At 36.1% G+C, this 26224-nt stretch overlaps 1 protein-coding gene and 1 non-coding gene across 2 annotated transcripts in view; both read left to right on the top strand.

Annotated features, from left to right (window-relative positions):
• Positions 1-26224, top strand: part of KCND2 (potassium voltage-gated channel subfamily D member 2) — a 476238-nt gene that overhangs the window by 328321 nt on the left and 121693 nt on the right. The gene's annotated exons all lie outside the window — the stretch shown is intronic.
• TRNAV-CAC (transfer RNA valine (anticodon CAC)) lies at positions 20393-20465 on the top strand. The gene has a single exon. It is a non-coding gene; the product is annotated as a tRNA-Val (tRNA).

Below are 26224 nucleotides of genomic sequence, written 5' to 3'. Positions count from 1 at the left end.
GACATCCACTGAGAATGTTAACAAAGCTCATAATTTTCTTCTCTAGTTGTTTCTATGGAAACATTTTAGAGGAATTCTTGAAATAAAGTAGAGCAGATAGAAATAAAGACTCAGATTCAGAAACAGTTTGCAAGAGTAAATATTACTCTTAGAAATCTATTGAAATGTTCCCTGTACTCCTGAGAGAGAGATAAGAATGAACTCAACACAAATTGTGTGAGAGATTCAATTATTAACCTACAAAGAAATAATAGAGCAAAACATTTCCTGGAAAAAAATGATGTCGTCTACATATGAGCCTGGTATAACAGAGAGAACACTACCTACGTATGGAACTAGAAGACCTAACGCTTTCCCACTCATTGACAGGTGACCTATTTGAATTTACTTAAATTCTTTGAATCTCCATCTCTTCATTTACAAAATTAAAGCATAATAGAATCTGGATTACTATTTAATGGGTTCCTATTGAAGTTCAAATATAATAGCAAACATGGAAGCACCTTTTACAGCTCCTCAACCCAGAAGGAGACTATGATGGGTGTTCCTTCTAAGAACAGCTTCTCAAATATCCCAAGTGGACTGCTCATGTGTCAAAGCCCCAGGCAAGACCATTTCCAAGAGTCAGGCTGTCTGCTTTTCTGAGGGTGAGTGTGGTCCTGAGTTCTATACCACACTCTGAGTGCACAGTTAGGGTTTGAGGCTGGTGCCCAGTCCTGTAGTTGATGTGTATTATCTGTTTTGCAGGGTTGTAATAAGCGGCACGATGCTATAGAAAGAACAAGTGGTCAGCAGTGAGATAGGCATAGGTTCAATCTTGGCTCCACACCTGTTAAGCATCCCTGGCTTTCACCTCCCGTGCTGACTTTTTGGGTAGAGCCAGACATCATATCCTGGCCTTCTCCAGACCCACAACAAATCCTGGTGTTGGAAGTTTCTCTGGTCCCTGTCGTGTGAAAACATACTTGCAAAATGTTCATCATAGTGAATTTTATCTCTACTGGCAGAGATGGAGTGGAAGATTCAGCTCTATGTAATAAGAAATGCAAAATAAGTCATACCCTTTGTCGTACACTGATTCTTACGATTTAAGAAATTTTTAAAAATTTAGTGGGAAGCTGGTATAATATATGGGCTTTGTAATTAAATAAGCCTGAATTCAGGACCCAATCTTATCACTTCTTGCCTGTTTGTCCTGAATCTTATTAAACCCATTTTCCATAGCTGTAAAAGGGAGTGATCCCTTGAGCCACACCTAATAGAATCATGTAATTAAATGCAATTTAAAATGGGCAGTGCAAGGCCTGACATTTAATGAATTCTAAAATGTGAAAGATCACTATTATTCTGTAAGTATTATGTGCTATTATTCTGATTACTGTTATTCTTATTAAGTGAAACTTGATAAGGATGCTTTACCTCTTTGTCTTTTTACCTTGGTATTTTTAAACTAAGGTGGTATCTCTTCTTTCAGAGGATCCAATTTAGATTCAAAGTTCTCTCTGGCACTTAAAGTAGAAACAGGTGCTCCTTGCATTTTCTTGTCGGGAATATGCGAAAGTTTGATTTGTTTTTATTTATATATTTATGCTTTAATCATTGTGGAAAACAGACTGAATACATTTTAGTACTGTGTCAAGTACAGAATGTAACAGGAAAAATATCTTTTTATGGTACATCATCTTTCATCTAATAATTATTAAAAAAACATTCATAAAAGTGACCTCTTAATCATTCTAGCATACCTTGACATAGGTAGAATGTTACTACCTATTATTCATATAGGAAAATTATTTTGCAGATGATTCCTACTCTATCCATTTGAAATTTGCTCTTCTCCTGAACTGCAAGCAATTTTTGAAATGACATCAATGCAGGTTTTTGTTCTACATTTTTATTATTATAGTCATTTAATAATACTTCCTTGAGATCTTTTACAATACATATAGGTCTCATCAGTGGTTCTCAGCAGGGCAATTTTGACCCCCTTGTGACATTTGTCAATGGCTGAAACAGTTGCACAACCATTATCTAATTTCAGAACGTCTTTATTACCCTCAAAAGAAACTCTATACCATTATCTGTCACTCCTCACTCTCGCCTCCCTCAAGGTCCTGGCAACCACTACTCTATTTTGTCTCTATGGATTTGCCTATTCTGGACATTTCATATAAATGGAGTCATACCATATGTGGCCTTTAGTATCTAGCATTTTTCACCCAGCATAATGTTGTCAAGGTTTACCCATGTTGTAGCCTATATTAGTACATCATTCAGTTTTATGGCTGAATAATATTCCATTATATGAGTATACCACATTTCGTTTATCCATTCATCAATTGATAGACATTTGGCTTGTTTCCACTTTTTGGCTTTTATGATTAATTCTGGTATTAACATTCATATACAGGATTTTATGAGGAAATATCTTTTCTGTTCTCCTGAATATATAATTAAGAGCGGAATTGATGTGTCGTATAGTAACTCAATGTCAAACCTTTTGAGGGACTGCCAAATTGTTTTTCAAACTGACTGCAACATTTTACATTTCTACTAGCAAGTGTAAGGGTTCCAATTCCACAAATCCACATCAGCACTTATTATTTATCTTTTCTTAGAACCATCATACTAGGTGTGAAGTGATATTGATTGTCATTTTCCTTATGGTTAATGATGCTGAGCATCTTTTCTCATGCTTATTGACCATTTGTGTATCTTCTTTGGAGAAATGATTATTCAAATCCTTTGCCCATTTTTAATTGAGTTTTTTGTCTTTATTGTGTTGTGAGCATTATTTACATATTATAGATACAAGTTCCTTATTAGATATATGATTTGCAAATATTTTCTCCCATTCCATGGACTGTCTTTTCACTTCCTTGATAGGGTCCTTTGAAGCACACAATTTTTAATTTTGATGAATCCAGTTTATCTATGTTTTTCTTTTGTTGTCTGTGCTTTTGGTGTTATATCTAAGAAACCATTGCCTGATCTAAGATCATGAAGATTTACACCTGTGTTTTCTTGTGTGAGTTGTACTGTTTTAACTCTTCTGTTTAGATATTTGATCCACATTGAGTTAATTTTTGTATATAATGTGCATAAGGGTCCTATTTCTGGACTCTTAATTCTGTTCCATTGATCTACATCTATCTATCTTTATGCCGATACCTCACTGTCTTGATTATTGTAGATTTGTAGTAAGTTTTAAAATCAGAAAGTGCGAGTCACAACTAGTTCTTCAAGATTGTTTTTACTACCTTAGGTCTCTTGAATTTCTATATGAATTTTAGGACAGCTTGTCAATTTCTGCAAAGCAGCCAGCTGGGATCCTGATAGAGATTGTGTTGAATCTGTAGATTAATTTGGGGAATTTTGCCATTTTAGCCATGCAAACACAGTATGTCTTTCCATTCACTTAGGTGTTTAATTTCTTTCTATGGTGTTTTGGAGTTTTCAGTGTACAAGTCTTATGCTTTTTTTGTTAGATCTATTCCTAAATATTTTCTTCTTTGTGAAGCTATTATAAATGGAATTGTTTTCCTAATTTTGTTTTTGGATTGTTTATTGCTAGCACATAGAAATATGATTGATTTTCACATATTAATCTTATTTCCTTCAATCATCAGAACTCATTTATTGGCTCTGTGTGTGTGTGTGTGTGCGTGTGTGTGTGTGTGTGTGTGTATTCATTCCTTAGGGTTTTCTATATACAGGATCATGTCATCTTCAAATACAGATAGATTTACATCTTCATTTCCAATCTAGATGTCTTTTATTTCTTTTTCTTATCTAATTGCCCAGACTAGAAACTCCAGTAAAATATCTTTTTCCTGATCTTAGGGGGAAGCATTCAGTATTTCACCATTAAGGATGATGTTAGATATAGGTTTGTCATAGATTCCATTTATTAGGTTGAGCAAGTTCCCTTCTATTCCTAGTTTGAAGGATATTTTCATCATGAAACAGTGTTGGATTTTTCCAAATATTTTTCCCCATCTGTTGAGATGACCATGTGTTCTGCTCCCTTATTTATTGGTATTATGTATTACAGTGATTAATTTTCAAATGTTAAACTAACCCTGCATTCCTGTCAGGCTGCTAGCTTTCACTGTGATTACAGGGCTGTTGGTTTTAAAGAATCCTATGAAGCTGGGGAGAACAGAATGGGAATAGGTGAGTTAAAAACATGTAAACCTCACTTTTCTTATGGAGATTCAACCATTTTTTTCTTTGAATAAATGCTCTCCACGTTGTTGCAAGCCTTTGGTTAATTTCCAGACTTCTGTAAGAGTGTATTTTGATCATTTTTTGTCAGTGTTGTCATTGCTTTTATGAAGGTGAGGTTTTCAGAGGTTCTACCTTGCCATTCCCACTGCCATCACTCCATTAATGCAATCTTTTTCAGAAAAATGTTTTCTTCCAGTTTTACTGAGACGTTAATGCAATTTTAAGGATAACATTGAATATTTCTGAGTATTCATTGAATATTACTGAATATTCAATGTAAAATATCTATAGGGTAAGAAACCTACAGACTTTCAATTTTATTTTCTAGTTCCATCCACTCTCTCATAAACCATGTTATTATTTATCTGTTTGTCCCTTTATCCCAGGTAAATATTCATTCATTAAATTCATTCTTTCATTATTTATTCAGCGAATTCTATGCTTAAGGCACTTTTTAGTGTATACAAGATTACTCTCAATGTGATAAATAAGACATGTGTGTGACTAAAATATAAGTCAAACATGATAAATTTTTTAAAAGGGATACAGATAATGGGATTTCAAAATAAGGGTGAAGGAATATTGCTCTCACCTTGGAGACTAAATAGGCAAGGTTCCACAGAGGCTGTACTGTTTGTTTTGGACAAAGCATGAGTAGGGGTGAAATGGGTAAGATGGAGGAAGAGGAATTCAGACAAAGGAAGCAGTAGAAACAATGGCATGGACATTAAGAAAACACTAGTCCCAGACAGGAAAAGGGAAGTAGGTCTGTTTGACTGTTGCTTAGAATATCTGAAAGAAAATAGTGACAAATAAGGTTAAAGAAATATTAAGCCTAGACTAAGGACTGCATTTAATACCAGTCTAAGCAATGTAGATTTTTTTTTTCTTCTGTAGGAGGCATAGAGCTGTTGAAGATTGCATGATTAGATCTACACTCCAGAAAACTTACTGTTCATATGTCTATAATATCTGAGAAATTTAATTGAAGGATACACTGTGATCAAATATAATTCAGAATCAAGAGGAAAGCAGTATAGAAAGATGGAAAATTGTAAATAAAATCTAAAATAGCATAGACTGCAGGATGAAGAGGGGATGGTGACACCAGCCTCCTGATGATTTTATAACTTACTTGTTTTAGATTTATTTGCTTTTCAGAGGTCCTTAGAACCAGCAATCTTTCATTACATGTATAAGCACAACTGAAAGTCCCAGGCAACAGGATACCACACAGAGATAAAATTATCCAGGCATTTCTTCCATTTGCAAGTACATAGAAAGGTTTTTAATGGTGTTGCTACATTTTCTATTTACAGGGTCCTTGGTTATAGCACTTCTAGTTTTTCCAACCTAATTTATAGTACCTCTGATCCCAGCACAAGAGATTAATTTGCCTCTCATCTTGTTTGCAGAAGTCCAAAGCTGAGCTGCAGCATAGTCTTGACAGTCCTTTTGCTTTGTTTTCTTCTGTCGTTTCACTTCTGCTGTTTGGGCTTCCCACAATTTTCTGTTCTTTACTCCCAGCTCTCCAGAGTTATGTGGTTTCCAGTACTTTATTCACTCAGCCACATCATCAGGAAGACTAGGAAAATTTAACAGTTAACGTTAAATATGGCCAGCAACTCCTCCAAACACCAAGTGGAAAAATTCCTTCCCAGTTTGAACTAGTGTCCGATACCGTCAATCTGCCAGACTTCCAAAGGTCTGGTTGGCTTTCACGATTAAACTGCCTTCTTAAAAACAAAACAAAACAAGAACAACAGCAAAAGCAAAAACAAGTAACTGACCAGTTAGTTGGTGTACCCTCTAAGGAGTCACACGTACACCGCCTAGTTGTCTGTTACACAAAGGAAATCTGACTCTTTGTGGGAGGCTTTCCTACTTAGGCTTAGATATGACCTTGGTTTTCAGCAGGTTAATCATCTCAGAACACCATGCTGGTCATGCAAAGCAGTTCATAATATTCTGAATGTCTTTCTTACATGGTTAAGAATGCAATAATACAACAGCTACTGAATCACTGTCTTAAGGACTTTGATAATGTCCATAGCATATTAAGTTGAGGGAAACAGATTCTATAATAAAGCTTCCATTTCCCCTGTGATGCCTTAGCGCTTATTAGATTGACTGAAATTGTTAACTAACATTTTTCACTTTCATTGATGAGAAGGAGAGGGTTGCACAGCCCTCTGTCAACCCTGACACAACTGTTCACATGATTTGGAATAGTCTTGGGAACTTACTAAATATATATCTTGGCAGTCAGACTTTGCCAGAAACGGATCCACTGATGTGGTCAAACCAACACTGGGGAAGGCTAATGCATATAGTATGTATATCTTGACGTCACCCACTATTTTTCTATAATTGCTGTGCACAAAAAAAAAAACTTTTGTGTTTGAGTTCTGTGAACTTTTGAAGCTTAAAGACACTGAGGATTTTGTAGTACAAGCCATTTCTGAAGAATTCTCCCATCTGTTGTGTTTGCAACGGGAGAGGTTAAGGCCAGGATTTCTGGTTAAATTTTAAAAGGTGTGCTTACCACTAGATCTCTTCCACACAGGTCCAGCTACGTAATTTTCAAAATGAAAATGCCGAGCCTCCTGTACAGAAATTATTTTTAAATTTCAAGGCAATTATAGCTGAGCTTTAAAACAAGTGTAAGGCCATTGTAAACACAGGACCCTGTATGATGGCACAGGTCACACGCCCATAAATCTGCCCTTCTTCCATGTACCCTTTGACTATAAATGAAGAGCAATACGAAAATCCTCTACCTTGGACTTGTGAAGTCCACAGCCTGCTCATAGGAATGCTGAATGTTTAAATATAAAGTGCTGTTTTGCAATAATTTAGAATGAGTACAGTAATTATCCCACAAATAACACACATCTATTTGAGTGCCTACTGTGTGCTAGGTGCTTTCAGATATATTATCATATTTACTTTATGCAAAACCCCAGATACTCAATGGCATGTGTGACTAAACCACACAAGGTGTCTGACTATCCTGCCCTTAACTTGAAGTTACAGAAAGGATAATGAAAGTATGAAGCAGGCCTCGATAGCACCTTTTAGCTGAACCAGCTGTACTTCTTAGTCTCCCTGAGGATTATGGAACAATCTTTGAAACATTTTAAGAATAAGAAGCCAGATCCCTCCTCAATAACTGAAAAGCTCACAGTGCTAGAACCAAGTGTTTCATGCAGGGCAGCTGGGTTTAACCACCTCCATCCCAAAATGCAAGAGAAATAGAGAATTTCCTGGACTAGTGTTTGTCCCACTCTAATATGCACATGAATCACCTGCGGATATTGATAAAATGCAGAGTCTGATTCCATTGTGGAGTGGGACCCGAGATTCTGAATTTCCTACAAGGTTTCCAGAGATGCCTGTACTGGTGGTGGTCTGGACTGTCCTCGAGAGGCAAGGCTCTGGAGGAAACAAATCAGTTACCTGCCCTGCAATAAACCCAGGAGAGCTATACTACTATGAAGCCACTATTCATGAGGAAACTATTTTCAGAGCTTTGTATAGTCATTCCATGATTATGTCATTTTTAAGGAAGCTGCATTCTCTCTTTTTTATAAAACGCATGTCTTCATACTAAAGGGGAGCGTAACAGCATGGTCTTCATCTGCTCACCTTGTTTTTATTGCTTTTTTATGTAGATACATGTGTATTTTCAGGATTGTGAACCAGCCTTCCCTTTTATCCTCTTCACCCACTCAGCTGTTCTTAGAACTCCAAGCTCCCCTCTACCAAAAGCCATTTCTCACATCATTTCTGCAAACGCCCATCTTGCCATCCCAAAGAAATCACACATGATCTAAGTTTTACTTCTATCATTAAGGGAGGATAATTGCTTACTAAGTACCATGTCCTGCAGCCTACAGCCGCCCTCTGGCAGTAGGGAACCGTGCCATTAAATGAAAGCCGGTGGGAGACAAGGTTGCCCTGATGACGAATATCTGGGTTCCTCTATGCTTTGTTACTTAAAAAATCCCAAACGGTTTTCAGAGAGTGTTTCATGATTATACATATAATTTGTCATTGTACCTTTTTGTGCTTTTCTAAAATGTGAATCTGCAAAGAGTTTTGTTATAAATTCAGAACTTCATGTTAAGAACAGAATCTTAAAGAAAACTGAGGTAGTCAACCATAAACTTTCAAGGCCACTTGCTACAGTTCATAGACCTCCTCTGGCCCAGCCATGGAAGATTTGTGACTTGGTGCCCTCTATTTTCAGGGGGTGTAGGTTAACATTGAAATGAATTTTTGATGAAAGGATGTAAGTGGGTTTGGGATATTTATTTGGTTAGAGTTGAGGTGAAAGGGCAGTGGAAAGAATTGTTCTTAAAACTCTGGTCTGTGTCCAGAAAACTCCAATTGAATTGTTCAGATTAGAAAGGAACAGATGAATAAAGATGCAGAGATTAAAACCTGAGAGAGAGAATATAAAAAGATTTAATTTTCTGTTCTCCACAATAAAGTGAAAAACAGACTTTGTTCCAAGATGAGTCGCCTGATAAGATGACCTTTTAAGACTTCCTTTTAATGATCTTTAAAACATCCTCTAAAGGTTACAAAACCTTGGAATCATCACAGGGCTCTTGCCTGTGCTTGCTTGAGTAAACCACTAACAGAGGTTAGGAGAGAAAAGGATGTTTCATAGGAAGATATCTTTGGCCCATGGTGTTTATACCGCACGGGTGGGGCTCTGCCGTAACAGCTGTGTTGAATTTTCTCTTACCAAAAAGACTGTTTACGCACAACCATTGGGGGGTTCTCCAAACACTGAAATCCGCTCGATCCAAAATGAATGTAGCGACTTGGTTCTTACAGCTTTCCCAATCCGCCCTATAGAAAATTTAGCCAGTACCTCTCTCTCTCTCAAGATGTGTCTTTTGTGAATTGCTGACTACTAATGAGCAGATACAGAGCTATTGCTCCGTTGCTAATTTGTCCCTGAATTAATATATAAAGCGTTGATAAACAACTCAGGCTGAATTTGAACAAGCAACTATATCAGAACAAAAGCACCACAATTCATCTTTCAAATCCCCTCTGCCCAAACCCTTAAACTTACAGTGCATGAAATAAAGAGCGAATGTTACACTTTGTTCCATAGCCCTGTCTCCTCATGACGCTCATTTTGTGTACAGTAGTGTTTCCCATTAAAGAAAGTAATTAAGAGTCATTCAGCAGTGAAGGAAATAACATGTACGATGTGCTGCTAAGGTACTAAATAAGGTACTAAATAAATTATGAAGGAATATGTAGAAATATAAAACAGCCATGTCTGTTTTACTGCATTTCATGTGAGACATGCATATTTGTTTTACAAACTTTTTCACGTTATTCTTCAAATAATTAAGTTTTACCCCTTTCAGAGTGTTGCATTGAATAGTCCGACTAATTGCTGCATGCACACATTAAGATTCCAGGTCTTTATAATTCACTGGCTAAAGGTAAGTCCTAAGAAACCTGCGTTTCAATCATGGAGGTTAGTTCCTAAAAGAATTGAGGCCCTTCTTATCGTATATGTAATGAGTTTTGGTTACTAACCTTTATAATTTTTTGATCTATATGAAACTTGATAAACTCATGAACACTATAATCACATGTGTCTCACTCAGTTACTTCTTTAGACATTTGAAGAAGGATGTTAAAATAATTGAATTTCCACTGATAAATTGGAAAAGGGTTGCATGTTATTCCCAGACCTTGTTTCACAAATCGTTTTATAAATTCAAATTGTAAAATAAATGAAATTTCAAACAAACTGCTCTTTACAGAATAGTGTGCGTACGAATCTATTGATAGGAAAAGCTCAAAGATAGCCATAGAAATTGAGAGGAAATTCAGTATGTTGTATAGTAGAAAACTGGATGTTTCCCTTAATTTTCAATTCCTTTTTAGGGCCATGCTCTGGGTTTGGGGGACATCTACCCGCTATTACACAGTGATTCAGAAAAATGGCACACCACAGTATCTCAAAAGGTCAATTGGTCTACTCTCTGCCTGCAGATAGCTGGAAAATGCAAACCTCAAGAAAGAAAACTTGCAACCATTTACACAATTAAAGACAGTTATGTTTCAGCATTTGTTTCTTTTTTTCCTCCAGAATGAACAAATTCCTATTCCTTGAATTGCTCCTTGCATTATACCATGATGTAATTCATCCCTGATGTAGGAGGGGAAAATTCTGGCTGAGGAGTCAGGTACTTCCTTTTCCTTATGACACCTTTTGTCACTTTCAGGAGTAGAATTACAGTCCTCTCTATATTTTCTTGATTGTTAACATTCCTAAAAGGCAGCTCCTATTTCCCTACAAAGATACTAAGAAAAGTTGAATTCCGCACTTCACATCCCAATACATTTAAATTATGAAATGTATACTCCTATTGTTGTTGGAGACTAAAAATTATTTGTATATAAAATGCTTTTTAGGTAAACAAATCTCTAATAAAGCATTTTAACCTTTGTTGGAATTATTTTTTAAAAGATTATACTCAAAACTCAGTGCCTTCAACAGTTGGCACAAAATGTTCCAATGGAGACTCATTTTGAGGTTTCCTTGATTTGAACCTCAGGGCCCTTTCATCTATAATAAAGCCTATAGAAGTAAAAATCCACCTCATCTAATTTTATTTGCAGTTGTAGACTCTGCTGCTTCATTCATTTCCTTTGCCAAAAGTCTTCCAGATTTTGTCTCCCAACACCCTCTCCCCATACACACATATTCTTCCCCACCTATATGTGTATGTTCCCCAGCTAAACTCAATTAAAAAGTGATGAACATTGGATTAAAACTTCATTTACTAACCTGATGTGTGCCAGGAGATAGTCAACGTCATGGGATAATTATGGTAAAAATGTTTTTTGTATTGATTTTTATTCTAATGTCAAGTAATTATATTCAGCACTTTGTAGTAAAATGCACACGAATACCTTACGGAGAAAATACAGCGTTTGCATAATTTTTAAAATAAAACAAGAGACTTCAGAGAAACTTCCAGAGGGAGATATTTACCATTTTCTGCCTAGGAGAAAATGTAGTGGAAAAGTTTAATAAATACTAAGCTTACTGTGTTATACCTTGTTCCTTTCCTCTCCACTAAAAATTTAACTGCATTTATCATAGACTCATAGAATTCACAGTAAGAAAAGATAGGTAAGATCATCTAAACAATCCTTCATGGACAGATGAAGAAATGGAGGCCCTGAAAACTTGAATGCTCTTTTTTTAAATCAAATTCACACAACTAGATAGCTACAATAACCATGTGAGGATTTATAACCCTGACTCTAATTCATGTTCTCCCTACTACTCCATAATGCTTCATGGACATGTTTGTTATTCTTTGCTTTTGCTTCAGAAATCCACAAATAGAAGGATGACTTAGCCAAATCATCAGTGACAGAAAGTGGCCTTGCCATTGACAGTCCTTCACTGAAATCTGGCTCCAAGATCATTTATAAACAGAATTTGGATTGGCAGATAGTTTGTAAACCCCACTGAGTGTGGCTCCATTTCTGAAGGCCAATGGTCTAATTATAAGATATTCTTATGTAGAAATTGTTTGCTAGCCTAGCCCGGGGAAATAATAGTAGTGAAGAAGTCCAATGTATTATTGTCTTAAAGTAGAAGTACTCTCCCATATTTCAAGGCAATATGCCCATTGTCTTCCTGGGGGCTGACACTGGTAGCTTTCCTGGGTGCATCCTTATTTGATAAGGGGCAACGCCAACTCAGAGTGACAGGATGCTAAAGTGCTGCTGTTTCTTCCCAATAGCCAAGGTCTTCTCCACGTGGTTTATTGTTGTTCCTTTAGCATTTCTCCTGTAAATCCTGCCTGTGGTTACCAGAATGTAGTTCTATATAAATCACCTTTTTAACTGCCCTGCTATTGTACTAGAAAATAGGAGAGAGTAAAATGTAGCAAATAATTGCTTCTCCAGGGCTTGGCTTTCCTAGTATTACAGATTCATGGCATGATCTGAAATTGCATCAGGCTACGTGGACTCCTTTTCCAAAGGAGCCATTTCCTTCTCTCAAGACTGAATCCTTTGCCTTGAAGCTACTTGATGTTCAAGGATGACATGTTAAAATGACTGGAATTACATTGACTTGCAAAGTTCAGGGAGTTCTTACTTCTTGGAATTTGGTTCTACATCAATCACATAGGTTGAGTTTTTCAGTGAATTGAGGTAAACATATTTTCAGGGTTAATGGTGAGAAATATCTGGGATGTTACTATACTGGATAACAAGTTAGTTCAATAGATCAACATGATTGGAACACAAGATGCATTATTGTTGAAGAGGTGTGATAGAACAGAGATAATCCTGGGTAATTTTGGAGGGTCTCGAGTGTCATTCTCATCTGAGTACCTCTGACTTTATTCTAAATGTTAGGGGAAACATAAATAGTTTGAAGAACATAAAATGATAACCTGGTGAGAGGAAGAGGGTGGGGATATAGCAACAACACAGAGTAGGGGGGCATTTACCATTTGCAATAATATAGATAAGAAACAGTGATACTCATTTAACAAATGTTTTAGTATCTAAATGTGCCAGATTCTGTGTTTTGGTTCTATGATGATAAAATAGACTAATATGACTATCGTCCTTATGGAGTTTACTTTCTAGTACCCAGAAATAGACAAAAAGAAAATCTAGTTAATGCTAGGGGAAAAATAAACAAATACACAGAATATAAGGTAACCTAGGAGAATATACTTTAAATATGATGATGAAGAATGGGCTTTCCAAGAAGTTGGTATGTCAGCTAATGTGATGAGTGGGAATCTCAACACAACCAATGAGAAGAAGACATTCAGAGGAACGAGGAAAAGCTTTGCTTGTTCAAAGTACTTATAGAGGATCAGTGCAATTGGAGCTCAAATGATTCTGGAGGGAAAAACAAGGAGGGGAGGGGAGTAATCATTCAGAGCCATCTAGGACATGGCAAAGACTTGAGATTTCATTCTAAGTGAAATAAACCGCAATTGAAAGGATAATTCCAAGAGAACCTCATGCTTAGATTTAAGATTTACCTGGAAGGAGGATCCCTTTGCTGCTGTGTCAATACTGGTTTGTGGAAAGGAGGTGGAAAAGGAGAAGGAAGTTAGGGGGTAACTGTTAACAATGATCTGAAGTAGGCTCATAAAAATAGTCATGAGGGGCTTCCCTGGTGGCGCAGTGGTTGAGAATCTGCCTGCCAATGCAGGGGACACGGGTTCGAGCCCTGGTCTGGGAGGATCCCACATGCCGCGGAGCAAATGGGCCCGTGAGCCACAACTACTGAGCCTGCACGTCTGGAGCCTGTGCTCCGCAACAAGAGAGGCCGCGATAGTGAGAGGCCCGCGCACCGCGATGAAGAGTGGCCCCCGCTCGCCACAACTAGAGAAAGCCCTCGCACAGAAACGAAGACCCAGCACAGCCATAAATAAATAAATAAATAAATAAATTTATTTAAAAAAACAGTCATGAAAAGAAGTTGTGGGATTTGAGACCATCTATTGTGGATAAATTGCTGAAGATTCAGAGTTGTATGTTTAGAAAAAGGGAGTAATTCCAGATACCTGACTTCAGCAACTGGGTATATTGATTGAGAAGAAGAAGAATGGGAAGGACGAGTTGAAGATATTTTGGCCATGTTAAGCTTGAGATATCTGGAGACATTCTCAGAATGAGAGAAGCATCATCACTCATGTGATGGCCGAGGGACTGAGAGATATCGTCCCAATTTTGGAGTTTGTAGGGCCTCATCAAACTCTACACCCAAACAATTCTCTTCGTCCCTCTGTTTGTATGACAGAAACATTCACCCGGAGACCCCTGAGGAGGTTTAGACACTCTTTTGAAAGTCACATCAACTATGCTAAAATGAACATTACAGCAGCATTAAGAATATATCCCAACGGAGATGAAGAGTTTTTTTCTCTCCTTTGCGTATCGTTAAGTGTTTTACAATGTAATGTTGTCATAGAAGAAATTTTATCAACATTGTCAGAACCTATACATATTCAAACAAATTCTTTCCCTTCAAAGCGATCCCTTTAGGAGGCTGCATATCTTCTCTAGAAATGCTAGCTTTATTGACATTACTTCTGGAAACTTCCTTTGAAATTGCCTTCAGAGCTTTTAGAAAGAATATTTTTAAATGATGATAAGTTTTCTTCTCTAAAGATTAACTAATTTTCAGAAACAGCCAAAGTTTCAATAAGCAAAATACGGTGTATAAAACAAGGATCAAAATTAGACAAAGGGACTAATAAAATTATAGTCCCTACAAAGGGACTATAAATCAAATAGACATATTTTCCCATATGGCTCATAACTGGCTGAAAAGACAATTACAAAAGAAGTATTACAGGATAATTGAAAGTAGTTGTAGCTTCCCATATTGACTCTTGGTTTCTACAAAAGATTTTGACATTTTCTTAAGATCGTTAAGACTTTAAAATCACACCAAACATTTCAACAGATAACACTAACTAGAATCAATTACTGTGAGATGCTTCACCTTCATTCCACGTATTCCTAATAATTACAACCAGCATTAGCCACCATCTATTGCAAAGATGTTTCTATGTAAATTTATGTGTGTGAAATGGAAAAAGGAACTAAGCCCTTAGCTAACAGGTTGAGTTCTCTTAGGCTTTGTAAAAAGCAGTTTAGCCTTGAATGACTCTTTGTAAAGAGTTCTCTGTTTTGCTATAATTCTGAATCTTTATTATACATATTGTCAGAGAAGTTGACAGGCACATTGTGAATTTCATGAGTTACACCCAGACCTGGAGAATTTGACCTTTGATAAAATTAATTTTATGGTAAAGAATTGCAGCTCTGTACCACCTGAGCCCTTTTCCCACAACTGAGATACTACTAGAGACTGCAGATTTCTCAATGGGTCGTAACAACCAGCATTTAATCTCAATTCTGCAAACAGCATCCTAGAGTTAACATGTGAACATTCAAGGGAATGTACCTTCGTCCCAATAAAGGACGCTCCAGGGTGCATGTACCAGTCTACTACCAAGAATTCAAGATGTGCTAAGTGTGGCAGATTCCTAGGTTACTGATTTTGACCTGCCAAATCTAGCATTGTTTCCCACTGGATGATGAAATTTACAAAAGACACTGTCTAAAGAAGAAGTTGCCTTAGCTTCAAGGTCAATTTATGTCTATTTCTGCTTTTCTGACTCTTATTGTGGTTTTGAAATGTCCCTCAGCCTTGACTTCTGTTTATCTTTCATTGGGCTATACAGGGTGTCAGGGTAGTCTTTGTTACATTTATGTTCTCAATGTATGGCACAGAGCAGGTTATGAATAAATCTTTTTGTGGGAAGGAAGGAAGGGAGGGAGGGAGGGAGGAAGTTAAGTTTACTGGATTTCACAGGCTTGAAAAAATTATGGCCTGCAGTCAAAATGCCTGTATTAAAATCCTATTTGCTGTTTAACAACTAAGTAATTTAAGGAAAAAATGATTTTCTCCCATTGAGCGCTATGCAATGAAATTTTTTGGATACGCCTAATCACCTTCTTAGCCCTTCTTGTTCTTAGCTCCACCCAGTGTCCTTGATTCTCAGCCCTTTCTGCTTTTAGTTCCACCTTGTCTCTTTCTTCCCAAGCATCTGAGCATAACGTGCACATGCTACTGACCATAGGGTTAATCATTCAAAAATGAATTACCTAACCCCAGTGATCACATTAATCACTGTATATTAACCCCACCAGCAACATAAATGTCACGTTCGGAAGATAAGACGTATGATGTAAATTCCAGGTGTGCCATGTGGATGACTTATATTCCAGAGTTTCACTGTCATACTGCCCTTAGGCTCTGACCTGGGAGCATGTTATACATGAAACGGGTATAGCAGGATGCTTCTAGCAACTATATTCTTCTGGATAACATCCAAATCACCATTTGTATGCCACAGCTTGATACCTTATAGTGAAATTGTACTACAGCTTGATACCTTATAATGAAATTGTAATGAATGTGTGTTCTAGATTTTTGTAATGAATTGCTTTAAGCCAATTTATCCGCTTTCCCATCTTGGAACCAGAATCAAACTATGAGTCAAATATGAGTCAAGTGACTCTTCTGTAAAACATAATTCCATTTCTACATTTAAAATATTTTCTATTTAAATTTTAGAATTAAATAGATAATATTGTGTTCACAAAAGCCTAAGAAGTTTGTAGTTAAATGACATCATCTAAGCTCTCTGTCTCAATGATCATTAATCTGTCTTCTTCCTAAAAAATTATCTCATAAAAAAGGATAGTTTCTCAGTGAGTCTAAACTGAATTATAGCTACATTAACTTTATGGTCCCTAATCATAAACATATATTATTTGGTATAGAAGTTTATCAATTATTAACATAATTAACATTTAGCATTTGTACGACTGCAATTGTTTCACAAGGAGATACATAAAATTATTTCAGAAAAAAATGCAAGCTTTTACTGTCTTCCTCCTAGTATATATTTTTTCTAATTATCACATTAATGATTGATTTACAGTGGACTAGGAGAGGCCTTTTCAGTTACAGTTTAATCTGGTCTAAATGAACTTCAGTCAGCAACATTTTGCTGTATTTCAGGCTGGAGCCATCAGTTAAAAAACCCATAAAGCATTTCTTTCTGATATCCTCTGTTCTCAAATTAGTGATTTTAGGAAGATTTGCCAGAGGAATCCCAGAAGTTGAAAGTCATTATTTATTTACTATCTCTCATCTTAGATATTTGTCATATGACTGAAGAATGAAATAGTTATATCAGGGGATGAAAACATGACTAAACTTTTTACCCTAACATCACCTGGCCTATGGACTAAGGACATGGATGTGTCTTGAGGGTAAACATCTTCAATAAGCTCCAAAACGTGAATGTTCAAGATGTGTGACTTCATATATACAATGTGAATAGTTGAAACAAAGCAGCTACCTGTTCGTGCATGAATTTAAGAAATCAGAAAACCAACCAGTGGTGTAATAAATATTATTTTGTGCATGCAAACTTAGAAAATAGAATTCACAGGCATGAAATAGAATTTGTAACAATGGCAACGGAAACTAAACAACCAGAATATGATCACATGACATGGTTCCTTAAAGAGCATTAACCCAACAGTCAGGAAGCCTTAATTTTATTTGTCTTATTGTCATGACGATTCTTGGCTTGTTGTAGTCTTTTGAAAACTGAACATCGAATTATGAATTTGTGAAACAGAAATACAAAAGCAAGATTCATATCTGTCCTATTCAAGATAGTGTGTGGGAAAGAGAAGGCTGAAAAGGATTTGTTTTGCAAATAAATGTACCAAGCTGTGGAGTTATTCATAAAGCTAATATTTAGGCAATATGAGTATCCTTCTTCTAATGTCTTAAAAATCAACATTTCTGTCTAATTACATGAAAAAAACAGTTTATATTACCTCAAATGACGAGATTCTTAAGAATTTTTTAAGTACAGAAATAATTCTATTAATTATGAAAAGAAAACAATAATTAAGTAACATTTAAAAATTGGTATCTTGAGTTTTTCATTTAAATACTATCACTCATTCTCTCATATGAAAAACTGGCAGAATTCTAACTGCAAAAAAAACTCTCTTACTCTTGAGAGGGATTCAGTCATTTTCATTCCTTTACAATCTATAAGGTCTTATCCATGAAAGAATATAATCTGGAGCTCAGGGTAAAGGTTGAGGGCAGGGACCATGTTTACCTTGCTCACTGCTATATCTCTAACACAGTTCCTAGTAGTCAGAGTTCAGTTAATATATTTTGTTCACGGGCTTCCCTGGTGGCGCAGTGGTTGAGAATCTGCCTGCCAATGCAGGCGACACGGGTTCGAGCCGTGGTCTGGGAGGATCCCACATGCCGCGGAGCAACTAGGCCCGTGAGCCACAACTACTGAGCCTGCGCGTCTGGAGCCTGTGCTCCGCGACAAGAGAGGCCACGATAGTGAGAGGCCCGCGCACCGCGATGAAGAGTGGCCCCCGCTTGCCACAACTAGAGAAAACCTTCGCACAGAAACGAAGACCCAACACAGCCAAAAATAAATAAATAAATAAAATTTTAAAAAAAAAAGGACTTAAAAAAATATATATATATATATTGTTCACGTATTTTGAATAAATGAAGGAACAAAACTAAATCGAGGAAAACTGAACATGATAAAATTGTTTGTGGTTTTAATACAGAAGAAAAAGATTCCTACAAGGTATTTTTCACCAAAACATTCTATTACAAAAGACTTTAACTTTCTTGGGAAAACTAAGTGAATTTGTATCAATTTTTTTTGTCCAGGAATTTGTAAAAACTCATGATTTTAAGAATTAGGCTACTTCTCTCCACTGATAGGAAGAGGGAAAATTGATATGCTAAGTCATAAGGTCTTGATCCAAATAAGTTGAATGTTATTGGACAAGTAAAAACCCTCTTTGCAAAGACTTAGATCCTGGGCAAACCTTGGGTAAGATTTAAAAAGAGATCTTTAACATACCCCTGTGATATCTTGTCACCTTGAGCCTCTCTCTCATTCTGCCAAGTCACCCCCTAACCTTTCACTTGTGCTTCTGTTAAACACATTGAAGGATGAAGTGCCAATTTTTGCAGTGATTCTGGGGACAATGCACCTGCCTGTATTGCTTAACTCAGACACTCCCAAATACAGGTTAATACATTCTGAAGTCTGTGATAAATATTTTAGTTTTCATGGGAGCAAAATTAAACAATACGGACAGTGAAGTGAGCTTTGCATTAAAGTATGTTTTCAATTTAAAACCTGCTCTTTAATATAAAATGTAATTTCTTTTATAAAATAATGGTGATTTTAAGTGTTGGGTTGTTTTTTCTAAAAAAAATAAATAATGAAGTTGGTAAAATTTGTTGTCACCAAGTACGAATAATTCAAAACATGTAGGCAGCTGGTAATTGAAAAACACATTTTGAGACAGAATAAAAAGAACAAAAGAGAAAATGTTGCATAGCTTTATGCAAGAAGAAAACAAGATTAAAGGGGTAAATTTCAGTATCTCCATTTACAACTGCCATTGACTGATGAAGGCAGAAAGTCTAGGAGTGCTATGAGTGGAGTTATTTCCTTTTTTGTTCATCTTTTCTGAAAGAGTTCTGCTACCTCTGATACTTATGTGAAGAATGGCATTCAACTATATAAAAAAAATGAAGGAATTTTTTTTTTGGAGAATGAAGCTAGCCTTCTTTCTCAAAGGCTTATTTCTTTATTTAATTAATTCGTTATGACCTGACCAAGTTATAAAGGAAACTCTTACAATATACTCTATGGGCTGTACTAGTTTATAAGAAGAAGAAAATTGCCACTTATAACAAAATAAAAATCCTCTACTTAAGTAAATGGCTTATTGCCATGTTATATTGGATTTTAAACAACCTAGAACTAATGTGTCTGAGTTCGTTTTACGAGAATTCAACATATGTTAAGCCTCTCTAGAAGAATGGTTTAATTATTAAGATATCAACTTTAAAGTTTAGAGATCATGAAAACGAATATATTTGCACTTACAGGATTCTGTTTTAAGAGAGGGAGCATGATGTTACAGAAAAACCCAAACGAACTTCTTGGCCAACCCAATAGATATGACAGGTTTTCTATGGGATGACTGAATGGGAGTTTTTACGCAAAGATTATTTACCAAGGGTTATTAGGTAATTTAATTAATTAATTAATAACAAAATAATTAATGTAAATATTAAATATACAGTCTCATCGTTTCTGTTAATAAGTAAACAAATAAATACATTAATAAAACATATCCTACTTTCCCACTGTATTCAGGAGATCATAGCGGAATCATGGAATACTCAGGCTAATGTCATTATTTTATTCTTTCAGGCTTTCAAATAACTCTTCTGTTTCCACACACATACACACACACACGCACACTTTAGACCCCCTTCCTTTATATTGAGACACTTGTGACTAAACCAAACCAGTGTATGTCCTATGTTGTCAAAATTGAAAAAATTCTCCTTTGGAGAATTGTTAATTTTCAGATACCAATGTAATATTTATTTAGTACCTTCAATCAATCCTATAGCAGAATCAAAGAAGCACAAAGGTGAAGACTTGAAAAGTCTTTCAGGAATTTCCTGGCGGTCCAGTGGTTAGGACTCGGTGCTCACACTGCCGAGGGCCCGGGTTCAATTCCTGGTCAGGGAAAAAGATCCCACAAGCCAAGCACAACAGGGCCAAAAAAAAGGTCAGAAAAGTCTTTGAAATCAAGTTCGAGAAAAATAACATATCCAACGGAAGAGTAATGTATGAGTAGTGAAATAAATGACAAGTTCAGGCAGGGGAATGTCAAAAAGAAAGAACAGAGAAAACAGCCATGGATTTAAATCCTGACCTGGACAATAGCTGACTAGTATATAATCTTTTTAAACCCACTTTTTTCTCATGTGTCAAATGAGGGTACTAATAACTACATAGCATGATCATTGCGGGGATTGGAAACAAGACACCTTAAATGCCTAGCATTGGACCAAGTATATGCATTAGAATCAGCAAATAAGTGTTTTTTATTATTAGTGGTACTCCATGGCATAGTTATTATTGTATTGGTTGTGATCTTCTCTCCCTTCAGCATCCCCCAACCCTGGAAACGTTGTTTATACTTTTCTGCCGACTTTCACTCTGCCTTGATTATTTAGTGCTCCACAATTAGTTGGTGATCTGTGTGAGGGCAGGTATGATTTGCTCATGTTTGTATCCTCCATCACGGTGCTCCTCCAGCTTTAATCACAGAGGGATCCTGTTACCATGAAGACTCGACCCTGGCTCAGTAGGTCTCAGTAGGATTCTGAGATTCTGCATTTTCAACAATGCTTCTGGTTCCTCTGACCACACTTTGAGTACCAAGGTCCTACAACACTCACACCACTGCCTTGCATATGGAAGACATTCAGTAATATTTCTTGAATTAAAAAGATACCACGAAACACATGATTGAAACTGTCAACTTAATTACAGAAACAATCATTTTTAAGGTGCTCAGAGAAAGGACCTGCAGAAAGCTTTATGAGTATTTACCCAGGTCCTGAAGAATTACAAAAATATGAATGGTCAGAGTGGAAGACAAGCAATTCTAGGCCTGTAGAAGGTGAGCCAAATTGTGGAGGGGCGAAGCACAAGGAATGTTCAGAGATTAGTATAGCCAGTGTGCCCAAAGCATAAGATTTAGTTTAGGTTGAAAATAAGTTGGAACAAGTTGGTTGATGCAAATGTTTGACCAATAAGTAATGAACAAATGTAGAGTCTTTGAGCCGCCTGTAAAGTGATCATTATGTTTTTAGGAAAGTTATTCTTGGTGGTGGTGTGTAAAATGGTTCAAGAGAAAATGGAAGATGGGAGATTCAACAAGCTCTTAACTTTAGCTTCTAACTGTCAATTCAATTAAGCTTCCAGGATTTAAATTTGACATCAAATAAAAGACATCCTTACACATCATTCCCTTTGCTATGTTAAATCGCATAACTAAGCCTGAACAAAATTAGATAGAAGTATCAGTATATTTCGGACTCAAGATAAATTTGTTTCATGGATCCTTCTACCAAATAGTACACATTAATTATGGTGCAGCTTTCCTGAATTTGAGCATCTTCAGACTTTTGAGATCTTCAGCAACTTTACCACCAAAAAAGAAAAACAACAAAAATAATTTATTGCATTCTATTGGGAGACTCATATTTGGCACAATTATTATTATTCTCTCATATTTAAAAATATTGTCATTAAACAGTTAATACATGGAATTACTAACAACCCATGGAGGAGGAAGCCAATCAGATATCTTTCATAAAAAATTAAAATGTAAAAAGAGAACATGGCATTGTCTGATAATATATTTAATGATAGGAGTAGTCATGTTTGGGGAAGCAGCTTTATTATATTGTAAAAGAAGCAACACAAGTTTTGTTCAAATTTATAAAGTTCACAGCTGAGAAAAATCACTCACTAATGTATATCTAAAAGCATCTAATTTCAGTTTTGCCTATTATGTGATTCACTTCCCGGGGAAGAAATAGAATGAAACTTGGCCCATATCGTATGGTCTTAACATCTAACTATAGTATGTAGCGGGCATAAAATTAACTGAAAAGTAGCCCTCATAAGTGATATCTAAGATCAGGTGATGTAGTGTACTGCATCACTTAGAACCAATGAAGCAGAGTAAGTAATTGGCAGAAAAAAAAATTTTTAAAGCATAGTAAAATGGCAAAGTAAGGCTGCTGCCATTAACAGAAAAATGTAATGATCTCATTAAAGACATTGCATGCAGTCTCCATTCCAGTTCTCACATCTCTGGATTTTTCTCTAAGCTTTGCAAAAATACTATCTACTATCACATAATTTTAACTTAATTTAAATGTAAAATAATATATTTTAGAACTTTATTATAGGTTTCATATTTATGTTGCAGTGTTCCATATACTATATCGATATTTCAACTGATTTCTTGCCTCCCCCCTTTTGTAATCTGAGATAGAATCATTCATTTAATTCAGATTGAAAAGTCTCATGGTAAGGGTCCATTAATCCATACTATATATGAGGGAGAAAAATTTATTTTACTTGTGGAAAACTCAATAGAAATCATGAAGAAATTCAAAGATGATTGGAATAAGGCATATTCAGAAGCATATCTAAGCTTTCCAAACTGTGAAATCTGACTGAGAAAGTCACGATAATAACTTTCTTATGAAAAAGTTGAGAGAATCATGAATGTGTTAGACAAAAGCAAGAACAAATATAAGAAACTTGAAAATTTTGGATTCATTGCTGATTTCACTTTTACATTTTATTACTGATTATGATAAATCTTCAATATTTTGTCCTAACTGCAAATTGAAAAAGAGAAGTTTTAAGCTACCTTTATAAAATTTCTTTGGGAGAATGTAATTTTGAATATGTAGGTAAGGACATTTGAAAGGACAAAGATACACTTTAAATTTTGCGATATTTTTAATCTAAAACAAGAACCTATTTTCAATTGTTATAACAATGTTTATACTTCCTATGGGTTTTTTTATTAGTTTTTATTGGAGTATGGTTGCTTTACAATGTAGTGTTAGCCTCCACTGCACAGCAAAATGAATCAGCCATACACATACAGATATCCCCTCCCTTTTGGACTTCCCTCCCATTTAGGTTACCACAGTGCATTAGGTAGAGTTCCGTGTGCTATACAGTATGTTCCCATCAGTTGTCTATTTTATGCATAGTATCAGTAATGTATATGTGTCAATCCCAGTCTCCCAATTCCTCCCACCTCACCCCTTTCCCCCTTGGTATCCATACATTTGTTCTCTATGTCTGTGTCTCTATGCTTTGCAAATAAGATCATCTATACCATTTTATATTCCACATATATGCGTTATTATACAATATTTGCTTTTCTCTTTCTGACTTCACTCTGTATGACACTCTGTAGCTCCATCCATATCTCTACAAATGAACCAATTTTATTCCTTTTTATGGCTGAGTAATATTCCATTGTATATATGTACCACATCTTTTTTTTTTTTAACATCTTTATTGGAGTATAATTGCTTTACAGTGGTGTGTTAGTTTCTGATTTATAACAAAGTGAATCAGTTATACATATACATATGTCCCCATATCTCTTCCCTCTTGCATCTCCCTCCCTCCCACCCTCCCTATCCGACCCCTCTAGGTGGTCACAAAGCACCGAGCTGATCTCCCTGTGCTATGCGGCTGCTTCCCACTAGCTATCTATTTTACATTTGGTAGTGTATATATGTCCATGCCACTCTCTCACTTTGTCCCAGCTTACCCTTCCCCCACCACATATCCTCAAGTCCATTCTCTAGTAGGTCTGCATCTTTATTCCCATCTTGCCCCTAGGTTCTTCATGACCATTTTTTTTCTTTTTAGATTCCATATATGTGTGTTAGCACACGGTATTTGTTTTGCTCTTTCTGACTTACTTCACTCTGTATGACAGACTCTAGGTCCATCCACCTCACTACAAATAACTCAGTTTCGTTCCTCTTTATGGCTGAGTAATATTCCATTGTATATATGTGCCACATCTTCTTTATCCATTAATCTGTTGATAGACACTTTGGTTACTTTCATGTCCTGGCTATTGTAAATAGAGCTGCAATGAACATTTTAGTACATGACTCTATTTGAATTGTGGTTTTTTCAGAGTATATGCCCAGTAGTGGGATTGCCGGGTCATATGGTAGTTCTATTTTTAGTTTTTTAAGGAACCTCCATACTGTTCTCCATAGTGGCTGTATCAACTTACATTCCCACCAACAGTGCAAGAGGGTTCCCTTTTCTCCACACCCTCTACAGCATTTATTGTTTGTAGATTTTTTGATGATGGCCATTCTGACTGGTGTGAGATGATATCTCATCGTAGTTTTGATTTACATTTCTCTAATGATTAATGATGTTGAGCATTCTCTCATGTGTCTATTGACAATCTGTATATCTTCTTTGGAGAAATGTCTGTTTAGGTCTACTGCCCATTTTTGGATTGGGTTGGTTGTTTTTTTAATGTTGAGCTGCATGAGCTGCTTGTAAATTTTGGAGATTAATCCTTTGTCAGTTGCTTCATTTGCAAATATTTTTTCCCATTCTGAAGGTTGTCTTTTCGTCTTGTTTATGGTTTCCTTTGCTGTGCAAAAGCTTTTAAGTTTCATTAGGTCCCATTTGTTTATTTTTGTTTTTATTTCCATTTCTCTAGGAGGTGGGTCAAAAAGGATCTTGCTGTGATTTATGTCATAGGGTGTTCTTCCTATGTTTTCCTCTAACAGTTTGATACTGTCTGGCCTTACATTTAGGTCTTTAATCCATTTTGAGTTTATTTTTGTGTTTGGTGTTAGGGAGTGTTCTAATTTCATTCTTTTACATGTAGCTGTCCAGTTTTCCCAGCACCACTTATTGAAGAGGCTGTCTTTTCTCCACTGTATACTCTTGCCTCCTTTATCAAAGATCAGGTGACCATATGTGTGTGGGTTTATCTCTGGGCTTTCTATCCTGTTCCATTGATCTATATTTCTGTTTCTGTGCCAGTACCATACTGTCTTGATTACTGTAGCTTTGTAGTAGAGTCTGAAGTCAGGGAGCATGATTCCTCCAGCTCCGTTTTTCTTTCTCAAGATTGCTTTGGCTATTCGGGGTCTTTTGTGTTTCCATACAAATTGTGAAATTTTTTGTTCTAATTCTGTGAAAAATGTCATTGGTAGTTTGATAAGGATTGCATTGAATCTGTAGATTGCTTTGGGTAGTAGAGTCATTTTCACAATGTTGATTCTTCCAGTCTAAGAACATGGTATATCTCTCCATCTATTTCTATCATCTTTAATTCCTTTCATCAGGGTCTTATACTTTTCTGCATACAGGTCTTTTGTCTCCTTAGGTAGGTTTATTCCTAGATATTTTATTCTGTTTGTTGCAGTGGTAAATGGGAGTATTTTCTTAATTTCACTTTCACATTTTTCATCATTAGTGTATAGGAATGCAAGAGATTTCTGTGCATTAATTTTGTATCCTGCTACTTTATCAAATTCATTGGTCAGCTCTAGTAGTTTTCTGGTAGCATCTTTAGGATTCTCTATGTATAGTATCATGTCATCTGCAAACAGTGACAGTTTTACTTCTTCTTTTCCGATTTGGATTCCTTTCATTTCTTTTTCTTCTCTGATTGCTGTGGCTAAAACTTCCACAACTATGTTGAATAATACTGGTGAGACTGGGCAACATTGTCTTGTTCCTGATCTTAGTGGAAATGGTTTCACTTTTTCACCATTGAGGACGATGTTGGCTATGGGTATGTCATATATGGCCTTTATTATGTTGAGGAACGTTCCCTCTATGCCTACTTTCTGGAGGGTTTTTATCATATATGTGTGTTGAATTTTGTCAAAAGCTTTCTCTGCATCTAT

This window comes from Balaenoptera ricei, chromosome 9 (assembly GCF_028023285.1).
Source record: "Balaenoptera ricei isolate mBalRic1 chromosome 9, mBalRic1.hap2, whole genome shotgun sequence".
Lineage (NCBI taxonomy): Eukaryota > Metazoa > Chordata > Mammalia > Artiodactyla > Balaenopteridae > Balaenoptera > Balaenoptera ricei.
The sequence above is the reverse complement of the archived record's forward strand: the minus strand, read 5'-3'. Positions and strand labels throughout refer to the sequence as shown.